General features: G+C 42.5%; 1 protein-coding gene across 5 annotated transcripts in view; it reads right to left on the bottom strand.

The window, feature by feature from the left end:
- The window catches only part of UBTD2 (ubiquitin domain containing 2), a 51,548-nt gene that overhangs the window by 6,223 nt on the left and 31,831 nt on the right, over positions 1 to 13,494 (bottom strand). The window lies entirely within an intron of this gene.

Below are 13,494 nucleotides of genomic sequence, written 5' to 3'. Positions count from 1 at the left end.
CACTTCACTTGTTCTCGTATGGAAACTTGAGGCTGAGTTAAAAGCATCCCCTAAAAACCAAACACATCCCTCCCTCCAGATAAACCAGGATAAACTTCAAAAGCAGAGATAAGGGATGATGTTGTACTCCCATGTGTCATTTAAAAGAGGAATCTTTCTCCAGCAGCACAGCCTGAGGTTCAGAACACACACGCACCCAGAAAATGCCACTTGGACGAATTACATGATGCTGAACCTGAGCTGTGAAAAGGCAAAAGACCACTGTGAAAGGAAGATTTCATAACTTCTCAAACATCCGAAAAGTGCTGAAACAGTTTCATACAGGACTCATGTTTTAGTGAGCACTGCCAGAATAAACAAACACGACCACCCAAGTCAGACAACTCTGTGGCTCCGTTCAGAGTCACCACCAGAGCGACGACACTCAGCACATACTTTATATTTGCAAAGCATCTGTAACTCCCATATTCAAAGGCCTGAAGTTTCAGCAGTGATTTTTATTTCCCTAGACTCCCAAGAGGTTCCTTGGGATAATCTGAGTGTTTGTGTTCAAGGCTGCATCTGGAATTCCTCCTCCCCAAAATGGTAGAGGGCACAGCACAGCTCAAGGATTATAACACACACTGAAGTATCAAATACAAGCTGAGTTTTTCACAGTATGACTTTATAAAATATATTTCAAGTACTACCCTGGAAAAGCAGCAGCATATTTTTCATACCATTTTAAGAGTAAGAGAAGGCCAAAAACAGAGCCCTGCTGCACACAGTGATCCAGGAAACAGAGATGTTGAGGAAGCTGCACACAGCAGAAATCCCTTCTCACTGTGGCTAAAACCCCCACCTATTCACACTCCAAGCAAACTGTTTCGAATCTACCTGCTATAACAAATTTCCACATTTTTGCCCCTAGAGGGGGCACAGCCACTTGCCAAATTACCCGTCCTTTTGGAGCTGGAAATGTTTGAAGAGGAGCCAAGTCCTTGAGCTACAGAATATTAAAAAACCTCTTTGACTTGGCAGTTCTGCACACAACAGCCAACTGCTCCTTGTTAGAAATGTAGGGGTTTTATTTAGTTGGAGGTTTTTTCATGCTGACAGTGAGTTGTCTTAAACTTTGCTGTTTGATCAGCAAAATTACTACAGTATAAATTTATAACTGGAGGATGTACTGTGTCACTCAGCCCACTGCAATGGCAGCATCTTCAGCTGGAAATCTTTTAGACAGAAGTCCTGGTTTTTTTTAAGGATAATTTGAGTTGATGAAAATAGACAGTGGAACTCTTTGGCTAAAAGACCAATGTTTTAGGTGCATCTACTGTTTGTGGCTTTTCTGTTTGTACAGGCAGCACAAGGCATCTATGACCTAAGATTTAGTGAGAGAGCAAAACAAAAAAGGAGATCCGGAAAAATATAGTTATACCAACTCATTATACTCTTGTATCATTTATGAATCTCAGAGCAAACCAGCTTTTATGAAAACTATACTGGATCCATTCCTTTCATGGTTCTTTGCCATTTACAGACTAATCCCTGAAGTTCCCACACTTCAGTTTTGTTTTACAATGTTCATTTCATTTTGTATGCCTCATCTGTTTGCTAAATGTCACAGTACTAAATTCTGGACATAGAAACAAGTACATGTAGTTTGCTGCTCAAAAAAAAATGAAAACTGAAACTTCAACAGCCTTTCAATTAGCCAGCAGCACCTTTCTTTAAAAGCCATACATCTTAAAAACAATGTTCCTACTTCGAATAGCATATCAAAGAGTTAATTTTAGATATCACGGGGTGAGCTTGCTAAGGAATTTCTTCATCATCTATATCGTTGCCCAGCTGAACTAACATCAAGGTCAAAGCATATGCTATAAACACCGGATTGCTTAATCATAATCAGATAAACAATATTAAAACAAGTCCTCTAAAACAGCAGCTAACTTGGAGGTCTGTATTTAAATGAAAAAAGACACAGTAGAGGAAACCTCTTGCCAATAAAATCCCACAGTCCCATCCCAGACTGAGAAACAGTTTATAACAAACTGTTAATGTAAGAACAGGTTACCATAAACCTTATCAGTAATCCCATTCATGCACTCATACTGGTAAAAATGTCCCTAAGACTCTCAAGTCCTACTACCTACCACTCAATGGCTTTCAAGACCAGATACATTGATTAAAGTGCAGAAGACAATTACTGTGAGCAGAAGAGACTTTACAACAATATCCCCTCCTTACCAGCACTCCACACCTACTGAAGGCCAGGTCAGAGCTCCAAGGAGATGAGGATGTGTTGGTCCTCGCCTCCAAAGAATCACAGAATCATTCAGGTTGGAAAAGACCTCCAAGATCTCCCAGGTCTACAAAGTACCACATCCAGTCATTCTTTGAACACCTCCAGGGATGGAGACTCCACCACCTCCCTGGGCAGCTGCTTCCAATGCCTGACAACCCTTTCCATGAAGAAATTCTTCCTAACACCCAATCTTAACCTCCCCTGGCACAGCTTGAGGCCTTTTTCTCTTGTCCTATCCCTTGTTCCCTGGGAGCAGAGCTCGACCCTCATCTGGCTCCACCCTCCTGTCAGGGAGTTGGAGAGAGTGAGAAGGTCCTCCCTGAGCCTCCTTTTCTCCAGGCTGAGCCCCCCCAGCTCTCTCAGCCACTCCTCATAGGACTGACCCCCCAGACCTTTCACCTGGAGACATGGAGCTGTGCACACACATCCTGGTCCCCTCCAGCCAGTTCATTCCTGCTGGGCATTATGAGGCTTTCTGTCAAGTGATCTTTGAAGAGCATCAGACTCTGCCACAATCTTCAAGATGTCGTGAACAGTGACAAACTCAAACAGCAGCACATGAAGGGGTGTCACGCTGGTGGGGTCTCAACAGTGAAATGATGGCTGAACGTGTTAACAGCGGGTGTGGTGAGTGTGGGGCTATTTTAAGCAATGAAGGCAAATGCAAGTTATCAGAGAGGAAGAGAGAAAGTGGTTGAATTACCCACAGCCACCATGGCAAGGCCTATCTCACCAGCCAGATGGCAGCTCTTCACCAAGGCATTCGCTGCAGCGTCCCTTACACAGAGCAAAGCACCCAGGAAATTAAACATCCCAACTAGAAAAGCCTCTGTAATTTTGCTGTTAAAACTGAAAATCATGTTTCTGATCCTTCTTTCAAGATACATCAGCTTGGACCACGCCAGTTATTTAGCAGGAAGTAGCACTAAAAGAATGTCAAGCTTTTATGAGAAAATAAAAAAGAGGAAAAAAAATTTTTCTACGTTTTCCTGTTACTTAGGCAACCAGGGTCCTCACCAGGCACTTCCAGCACAGGAAGGATGCAGCCTCCCTTGAACCAGAGAAGGAGAGAGCGATGCAGAGGTGTCACAGTTCAACCCTGTGCCCTCCCTGCCACCGGCAGGCACGGTGCTCAGAGCTGTGGAGGACATCCATCCCTCAGCCCCACTTAAGACTACTTTCCTCTCCTTCCCCAGACCCTGCAGACAGGTGCTGCATCAGGCAACCAGAGTTCAGATGCCAAAGCCTGGAGGGTGAGTTGGTCCTTAGAATTTTCACTGCTGGATCATACAAAGAAAGCATGCAAAAGGAGCAGATTCCAGGAGGAAAGGAGCAGGGAGGATAGGTGGCAGGCAGCAGGTCTAGGTGAGGATTCTGTACTGGACATGAAAGATCAAGATGCTATAGAAAGATCTTACAATATTGAGGCATAATCTAAGCTTATCAATACTTAATATACTAGAGTAATCTTTGTGTATTTAAATGTTCCTCTAGATGTGAATATGACTTTAATAAACTTGCATACCAAACAACACTGTTGCAACAGAAAGAACTGCCTTTGAGAAAAGCCAGTGACAGAACCAACCAATAAACCAATCCAACCACTCAAATCCTAATTGGTTCCAACTTTCTACCATTCAGAATTAAGGTGCCATAGGACATGATCTAGAGAGTGCTTTGAGGGTCTCACTGACTGATTCATTACTCTGAAAATTTCCCAGCTAAAGACTTACAGTGTCAAACAGGCTCTAGATATCAGGAAATAATCAGATATGAGGAAAAGGTTCTTCTCCCAGACAGTGGTCAGGCACTGAACAGGCTCCCCAGGGCAGTGATCATGGCCCCAAACCTGACAGAGCTCAAGGAGCATTTGGACAACGCTCTCAGGGACAGGGTGGGATTGTTGGGGTGTCCTGTGCAGGGCCAGGAGTTGGACTCTGATGATCCCTATGCATCCCTTCCACTCAAGATATTCTTTAATTCTATGATTCTAGAGTCATTTGGTATTGATGCTGCTACACAGTTAGGGAATTTAACTTTATAAGCTCAATTCAAGTCAGACAGAAAAGAAGATACAATGCTAAGCCACAGCAGATGGGATTATTTTAATATTTCAAAAGTAATACCTCACTTTGAGAGTGAGGAATTCTAGAAGGAGTTGCAAGGCAGAGCTTCTTGTTGGTTGTTATCCAGGTAGGAGACAGCTTGAGAATTTCAGGGGGAAAAAATAAGCAGATGTGATGATCAAGCAGAAGGAATTGGAACATTTTGAAATTAATTGCCTTGCAGGCCACAAAAACTTTTTTTTACTAAGATTATTAGGATGGGGATATTTCACAGGATTGGTAAGGGAAAACACTAAAAAAGGACTAGGAAATACTGTTTCCACCCCTAAGCAGTTCAGAGTTTGGACTTAAGTGTCCTTCTGCACATAGAAGGACAAGCAATTTAAGAGACCTAAATGATATGAAGATAAACTTCTGCAGGAGTTCTTAAGTCAGGCATATATGACCACACCTGTCTGAAAACATAAAAAGTTTTAACGGGTTTTAGTGGCATTTTGGCATTTCCTTAAAGCTGTACACCATTCTCTTCAGAAAAAGCAGCTTTCTGTTCATGAGGTGCCTTCTATTTCTTTAAGCTTTAGAACAGTTTTGAGGAGGATTGTTCGTAAACACACAAAAAACTTAAAAACTGAGCAGATTTTCATCTCTTCTTCCCTTCCCTCAGACCAACTTGCTGCAGGAAGAGAAATTACAACAACACAACACAAAACAAAATGTAGCATTGCAATGAGACTAAGCTAATTTAAGGAGCCTGAGTGTCTGTATATAACACATTTGCCCAAGGAACAGCTGGTTCATTTGTTTTTCTTACTGAAAAACTCCATTCCAAACCCAAGCTGAGCCTGGATTGCTGAATAAATTGGCAATAGTAGAGCTTTCACCTGTAGACTATTGATTTGAACCCAATATAGATCAGTATTGCCTGAAATCCATGATGAAGACAAGGGGGTTTCTTCTGGGTCTTACAGTACAGCTGTTCCTAGAGAGCAATGGCTGAGCCAGAAAAGCTGAACTATCTCTTCATCTTTATTAGTTGCTGATTCCTGGTCACAGCTGAGAAACACAAGATCTTATAAGAAAAAAAATAAACCATGTACTGACGTCAACAGCACGCGAGAGCGGTGAAGGGTGACTTTGAGCAGAACATGAACAGGGTTGAGACAAACAAGTGCAAACATGCTGTGGTTTGCTCCAGCTCACCTACAGCCATCACAAAGTGGGAGGAGTTAAGAGAAAAAAGCTTTTTCTGACTTAATAACGACCCGAACAGCTCAATGCTGCAGTTACCAACTGTGGCTCTCCTGTTCTCCAGAGGGCACCGCGTGGGAATACTCGTGCAAGGCTGTGCCTAGCACCACATACAGAGGACAATAAAGCAGCTGTAATAATTAATCGTGTGGATGAAGCACTTGATAATTAACCACACATATAAGCCCCCTCCCATGTTTCTTCCATGCTAAATTTCCATGGGTTATGCAAATTTAAACTACCATAAAGCTACCAGACAAAGGTACAAGCCTGTCTCCTAAGCCCCAGCACAACTGCTTACACAACACAGCCCTGCTCTCATCTTCACCCTCCCTTTATAATAAAGAACTTATTCCAGCTTCCTAAAGAATGAGGTTTGGAGATAATGAGTATTAAGCATTTAATAATTCTCATTTCAAACGCACTGAAAAACAGCTCTTCCATTATGGGAACATTATCGGTCTGGCTCAATTCCACAATGGAGAACAACTCCCAGAGCCAGCAGGAGATCCCAGTGCTTCAGGGGCTGCTTGGTGAGTAGGGACCAGCTCACTCCTGCTTGTGGCAACTGGCACAAGATAGATGGGAACTGTGCTTGGTGCATTACAACAACAGAAAGTGGAAGAAAATAAAGAGACTCTGCTACTGCCTTTGTAATCCTCTCATCCTGTTCTCTGCCAGGAGAACTACCTCATAGCTGGTTCCATCAGCTATTGCACTGCTCGTGCTCACCTCCATGCTTGGATGTTCTTTATAAAACTCACCTGGGATCTAAGATCCCTGATAAAATAATGCACATTCAGCTGCCTGAAAAGAATCTGCAAGGGAATAACCTGAAATGCACTTACAGCAGAGGGTTGTACTACACAGACTTCTGAGGTCCCTTCCAACCTCAACCACCCTACCCAGATGCTTTTGCTGTAATCACAGAATCACAGAATAGCTGAGGTTGGAAAGGACCTCTGGAGATCATCCAGTCCAACCCCCCTGCCAAGGCAGGGTCACATAGAGCAGATTACACAGGAACACATCCAAGTGGGTTTGAAATGTCATCCAGTCATGGCATCCCTTACAGTAAGTTTCCCCATCCCTTTCCTCACAGGCTTTTGTCACAATACTAAATCTAGAACAGATGGATCCATTGGTGAGTCCTTCCTTATCCAAATGAGGTTTGATAAAGTCAATTATGTATTAATGCCTGGTAGTTGTCATGTTAGCAATACCATATGTACTGCCACTTCTATATCCCTCTAAAACTTGGATCTAATATTGCATGAAGGTAACAGCTTCCAAGAAATATTACATCAAGGTTCAAGGATGACAACTCATTTTACTAATGAAGTATTCATCTACTACGCAGCATTTGCATGTCATTAAAATAGATGCCTGTCTAGACAGGCTTCTTAGATAAAAATTTTTTAAAAAATCTGGTTGGTGAAAGAGCTTCTGTGTATGCCCTTCTCATTTATATGCTGTTCTCCATTATCTATCTTCTTAAAGAGGGTGGAGGGATTTGAAGGAAAAGGAAAAAGCAGAGTATCATAATCATCTGAGCCTGCATCGTATCACAGTGATTAAAGTCACCAGGTTACCTGTTCAGTGTGAGGCTGCACAGAAGCTGAATTCAGATTTAAAGAAGTTGTTAATGCCTTTGTTACCATTGAATTTTTAAGTAGTCTGTTGTTCCCATAAACCCAGAGTGAACACCTAGCACTCAGCATCCCAAACATATGACTAACATGGTTAAAATAAAAAACCAAATGGGAAGTTAACAAAAGTGGTTTATACAACTGAGAGATATTCCTTTTTCTTGCCAACCACAGACTTGTGCAGTTTTTTCTCTCTTTGCAGGTCTACAAAGTGCCACGTCCAGTTGTTCCTTGAACACCTCCAGGGATAGTGACTCCACCACCTCACCAGGCAGCCCCTTCCAATGCCTGACAACTCCTTCTGTGAAAAATTCCTCCTGATGTCCAATCTGAACCTCCTCTGGCACACCTTGAGGCTGTTTCCTCTTGTCTTGTCGCTGGTTGCCTGCAAAAAGAGCCCTGACCTGGCTACAACCTCTTTTCAGGTAGTTGTGTAGAGAAAAGGCACAGTCTGACCATGCTAAGACCATCCAGTGCAGGGATGTTCAATTAGGAACTCGTGACCACAGCAACTTGAGCTGCTCCACCTCCCTTGCATGACCGTGGGCAGTGTGCTCAACCTTCAAACAATCCCCTGCTCAGCACAGTGCCCACTCTGGGCAGCAAAATGGTATTTGAGACAGTTTAATCTGAGCTCAAAGTGGCTATGAATGGAAATTTGGTGTGAGATAACACTTATTATAGCTCCAGCTAGCAGAGCAGCAGAGACAACCCTTAGATTGAGCATGAAAGCAAATGTTGGCTTTTATGGAGAGTAGAGAGGCCTCACACCAGTTTGAAATGAGAACAAGATGTGGAAAACTACTGTCTAAGACTAAACAATTTTCCCCACAACCTACCTATGTGCAACAAGGGATAGAAAAGCACAGAATGACCTAGACAAAGGTTTGCCCTGTACTGTTTTGTTCTTTCTGCTCCCAAACTTGCCTGTATCCCTGTGCTGCCATTCAAAGACCTGCTAATGAGCGTGGAAGTCATTCATTTGCATGCTCAGTCTCCAAGGATAACCAGCAAAAATGTTAAAGGCTCCAGGGAGGTCAAGCAAACTGACACAATCCCACATTAGTACCCACATTCTAAAATAAAACTACAACACAAGGCTGTTTAAAGCTGTGGGGGTGGAGAGGATTAAAGGAGGCTACAGGGAAGATTTGAAGCAACAGAAGGCTGCAGCACTGCTTTATGCCATTCAGTGTGCTGCTCACCTACAAGGTGCTGTTCCTTCAGAGTGACCTTATTTATAATAAAAAAGAGAAGAAAAGTATTGATTAAGCATAAAGGTAGAAGACTGCATGTTAGTCAGTGCTGTATCATGCCCTGAATGTGCACAGAGCAGAGGCTTTGGGGATCTGCACAGATGGTGAGAGCCTGAAAAGGTTAAAAATTCAAGGCCTTGCCGCAGCTATGACCTTCTATAAAAATCTTACTTGATCACCCGGGAACCATTAAAGGCACCACCGAGATTTCATTATTTCTGTTTAATGACTGGTAGTCAAAACACGTATGGAAACACACAGTTCATTTTGTTGCAAGTTTTCTTTGCAGTAACACTACAAACCAAACACTGCTTACTCTGGACTGAGCTCAGACATGTATCAGCAAAAAAGCAAAGCCCACTGGGCTTCTCAGCGATGTCTGTCAGCAAAAAGCAACTACCAGCTCCAGGTCCAAACTAACTCAGGAAAAAACAAAACTTCTTAGAAATCAGTATTTTTCCAGAGGTCAATCTGCCTGTAACATGCTTTCTGAAGCCCAGTAATGACCTGAAGTTACCATTTCAAGGTATTTATAGAAGGAGGCTGTGAGAGATTTAAAAGTACTAAAATACCTCCAGTGAGTACTGTCCATGCTGTCTGTGACACACCCCAGGCAGGATTTCCCTTTGCCTGCCTCTAAAAGTTTGCCAGGCTAAAGGGAGAAGCCTTCTGCGACTCAGACCCTTCTGACCATAATAACCATTTTGCCTTGGTCTTGGAGAAAAGTTTCCATCTTCCTATTATTAAAATACCTGAAGCTGAAACAGTAAAAGATGACAAGTGTCACAGCCACTATAAACTGGAGATCATGGAGGAGGAGGAGCAGGATGGGCAAGGAGCAAGCAAGACACCCAAGTTCTGGCTAAGCCCCTCATTTACCAAACTGAGACACTCTGGAGGACACCAATTCCTTCAGGAATACCAAGTTTAGCACAAAACATGGTCAATTACAGAAGCAAGGAAAACCCCCCCTGCAGATCACCTTTTCACACAGAAGGCAGCACCGAGGGGGCTCTCATGGGCTTACACTGGAATTTTCAGTGAGGAATAAATTTTGAACATTTCATCTTTCTTTTTCTCATTTTACTAGCAGACAGCAAGGCAGATAAGGCAGATACCCAGTTCCTCTGCTGTAAGCAGCCAATGATGGAGTAAATGTCCACTCCTGGGAAAATATCTAATAAACTAGACATCTTGTCCTGACCACTATCAGATACCAGAGGACTATTATTCACTTAAACCAGACATACTCCTGTCTAGAACATCTGCAACACACAAATCAACAAGCAGCTGCTTATATGAAGAATTTGAGATGTTCTTTTTTCATGAGTCCAGGTTTATTTTGAGCCATTATGTACAGGAAGTTTTGGGTTGTTGCTTTGGTTTTGTTGTGCTTTTTTTTTTCCTCTTAAGGGAGTTACCTGCAATTTCCCGGTCACACATTAATGGTTAAAAAAAAAAAGCAGTTCTGAAAACAGTGTTGCACAGTTGTTCTCCCCACATCAGAAAAGGCAAACTGAAACCAAAGACAGGAAATAGATGGGCAAGTGCTACAGGGTAAGAGACTTGAGAAGAGCCCAAGTAATTATGTTGACAAAGCTTCTCAAAATATCTTTCAAAAACCAAGAGCAGAAGTTAAAGATATTTAAGGAAAACAACTGTAGGATGTAACCATAAGTGGGTTTTTTTTGAAGGGTTGATAGTTCCTAACCTGCACTTAGATATATAAATATTTCATCCAGCCACAATTGCTTTACATCCTGATGCTTTGATTCGACACTCCATTTGAAGAAAACATGGAAATTCAGCATCCCTCAGATAGGATGTCGTGCATCTATTTTAAAAATATTAATCACAGCAGAAATGACGGAAAGCATCATCTTAATTGTAGCTCTGGACTGAAGAGGTTGAGAAAATAGACTGGTTTCAAGGTTAGAAGGAATCCAGTGAAGCCCAGCAGGGTAACACGTCCTTCACTAGAACCAACACGACATTTCCCAACAGCGTTTCCTAAGAGCAATAAGTCATTTTTCCAGGTGTGGCAGCTCAATGACGGACACAGAAAATGCTGAGAATCACCAAGGCAGGAGACAGCAGCAGAGGAGGAGCTGCCACCCTGCTGAGTGCCTCCAAGCAGCCACCGGGAAGCGGGATGGAGCAGGTTTAATTCGCCGTCCAAGCAGGGAGCACACAGCCTGGAGGCCACTGGTTGAAGATCCCTAATTTAGATGAAATCTTCTAATGAAAAAGCAATTACTGTGCCTGAGTAGAACTGAAACAGCCAGAGCATTTCAGAGATTTCTCAGCAGCAGGAGGTACTTTCTGAGGACAGAGAGGGCAGCAGGAGTGTGCGCAAAGCTGCTCCATGAAATGGATTTTGAAGATGAGTTGGTCTCCCCCACTGCTTGGCAGGAGCCCAAAGCAGAAGCCCATCCAGCAGTTGGATGGCAGCATTGCTTTTCACCCTTGTCACAGCCTCGTGCTGTGTCTGTGCTTCAGAGTAACAAGATGATGAGACTGAAAACACCAGAGTGGCCAAAACTTGAAGCACGCACCACCAAAACTGGGACTGCAGCTCTCACCTGGGCAGGCAACCCTTTTCCAGAGTATCCATTGGTTCTGTGCACTCATGGTGGCAGGAAAATCTTAAAACAGGCTGGGTGCAGTCTTCTGAAAGCTTGACTCAATGTATTCACACTAATCACTTCAGTAAAGCTAAACCTACGGAGGGAACTTGACGTCAACAACTCTTAAAAATAGACACTGATGTGTAGAAGAAAAAACAAAATACAAGCCCTCTCCTAATGCACACACATCTTCAGTGGCAGCAGCAGCTAGTCTGCTTCCCTGCAACACACCAGCAATTTTGGGTTTTAATCCCTTACTTTTGTTATTTTTTTTAACTGAAGTAAAAACAAAACAGAAAAAATCTTCCCTCAAACTCATAACTGCTTTCTCCTGAGCAGTTCAGTTAAAAAAAAATCCCCAACCCAACTCAAAAAGCAACAAACTAGTAGGCTTAACTGTAAATTTTATGATATTCACTAGAGAAAGATTTTAGTTCCCTTAACTTTTAGAGCCTGCATTCTCATCTCAGTACTACTGCTGATCATATTGACAGACACGCTTTGATAGTCAGACCTCCCAAAGCTTTCATAACTCTGCTGAAATCTAAAATTAGACAGCCACAGTCACCAAAATACCATTCACTACCCTTTTAAAGAGACATTTAGAGAAACCTGACCGAGTATTCTATATCCTCACAGAAAAACACATTGTCCAACGTTGCACATGTGTGTAGATAATGTAATCCATAAAAAATACAATTTTCAATGACAATTTAAAAGTCTCTGCAGACAAATAAGCTACTGAGAAAGCAATTCCTACAGCCTTAAACCCCAGCAAAAGCTAAGCAATGAATTCAGTAGTTTGCAGGCACAAGAGAGAGAAAAACCACAAAGACCTTGTGGCTTAAGGGGCAGCAGTTCACAGGGGATTCAATTTAAATGCTAAAGATGCCACAGCAAAATTCACTGTACAGATTCTCTCAATCACAGGTTCATCAATACAACAGGTAAGTCCAATATTGCCATCACACAAAAAGCACTGCAAAAATTACAGAGTTGCAGTTCTGAAGCTAATTATTTTACAGGAGACATACATGAAATCTACTGTATAATTTTGTTGTAGATATTTCTGAATTACTGTACAATTTTAAATACTAATGGCTGGCTTGCTGGGCTGTGAGTGCACACTGCCAGATCTTGCTGAGTTTTTCATCAGCATAAAATAACATGAATGGAGTCAATAAATGGAGTTTTCATCAACATAAAATAAAAATGAAGTTTTCAACATAGCAGAGGGTAACTTTATTTATTGACTAATACTGAGAAGTGCTCAAAACACCCAGAATCCAAACCAGATCAGTCAGGAGCAGGTGAATCCTACACTGAGATGCAGCTGAGCCCTAAGGGATGGCAGGTCCGTGATGTAACATGGCCTTTCAAACAACAACGGGCTCAGAAAGCCCAGCACACACAAAGGGGAGTGGTGCAGGGAGAGATGCAGGACTGCAGGCACAGCCATTAAAAGCTGCTCTTTAGTGCAGGGAAACATTAGGCCCAAAGGCAGCAAATATCACAGAACGATGCATAGTTACAGCTCAGGAAGAATTTCTTCATGGAAAGGGTGGTGAGGCATTGGAAAGGGTTGCCCAGGGAGGTGGTGGAGTCACCATGCTTGGAGGTGTTCAAGGAATGACTGGATGTGGCACTCATGCTCTGGTCCAATCGACAAGGTGGTGGTCGGGCACAGGTTGGACTTGATGATCTCAGAGGTCTTTTCCAACCAAAATGATTCTGGGATTCTGTTTGATTCAACAGGGAGAGAAGAGTTTTGCTGCAATTAGGAATTTGTGTCTGGACTGGGGAGGCAAAGCATGCCATGTTTTCCCCACACTGCTGCTGTTGCTTTGAGGTTCTTTTTTGTCTGGGAGGTTTTTTTATGCTTATCTATTTAATATTGCACCCAAAGTGGAAGAAAATGCAAGAGCATTTCAGTAATTTCCCTTACTTTCCCCCAGCATTTAAGTTAAATACTCACATCCCCACTTTTCATGATCTCAAGTGCTGCACACAGTAAATGTGACAGTTGTGCCTGTACACAAAGAACCAGCCCTGCAAGGCTGCTCACTGTAAAAGCCTGCTGGGAGCCACAGGAGCTATGTTCCTTTTATCATTCAAACAGCATTAAAGGAGCTAAAACTAATATCCTGGTAACTCTGCTGCAGCAGATTAAGTGTCCATCCTGAACTTTAAAAACTGCATCCCAGACAGACTGCAATTAATATTAACTACGCTCAGGACAAGTCCAGCTCAACACTAACATTTGGTGCAGATCATAATAAAATACTACACACTCCAACATTTCCTGTTTGATCACTGAGAAGTATGTAGAACTGTTCTTCATTAAATTTAAATGGACTC

This window comes from Pseudopipra pipra, chromosome 15, assembly GCF_036250125.1.
Source record: "Pseudopipra pipra isolate bDixPip1 chromosome 15, bDixPip1.hap1, whole genome shotgun sequence".
NCBI classification, from domain to species: Eukaryota; Metazoa; Chordata; class Aves; order Passeriformes; family Pipridae; genus Pseudopipra; species Pseudopipra pipra.
Note: the sequence above shows the minus strand (reverse complement) of the source record. Positions and strands in the feature narration are given on the sequence as shown.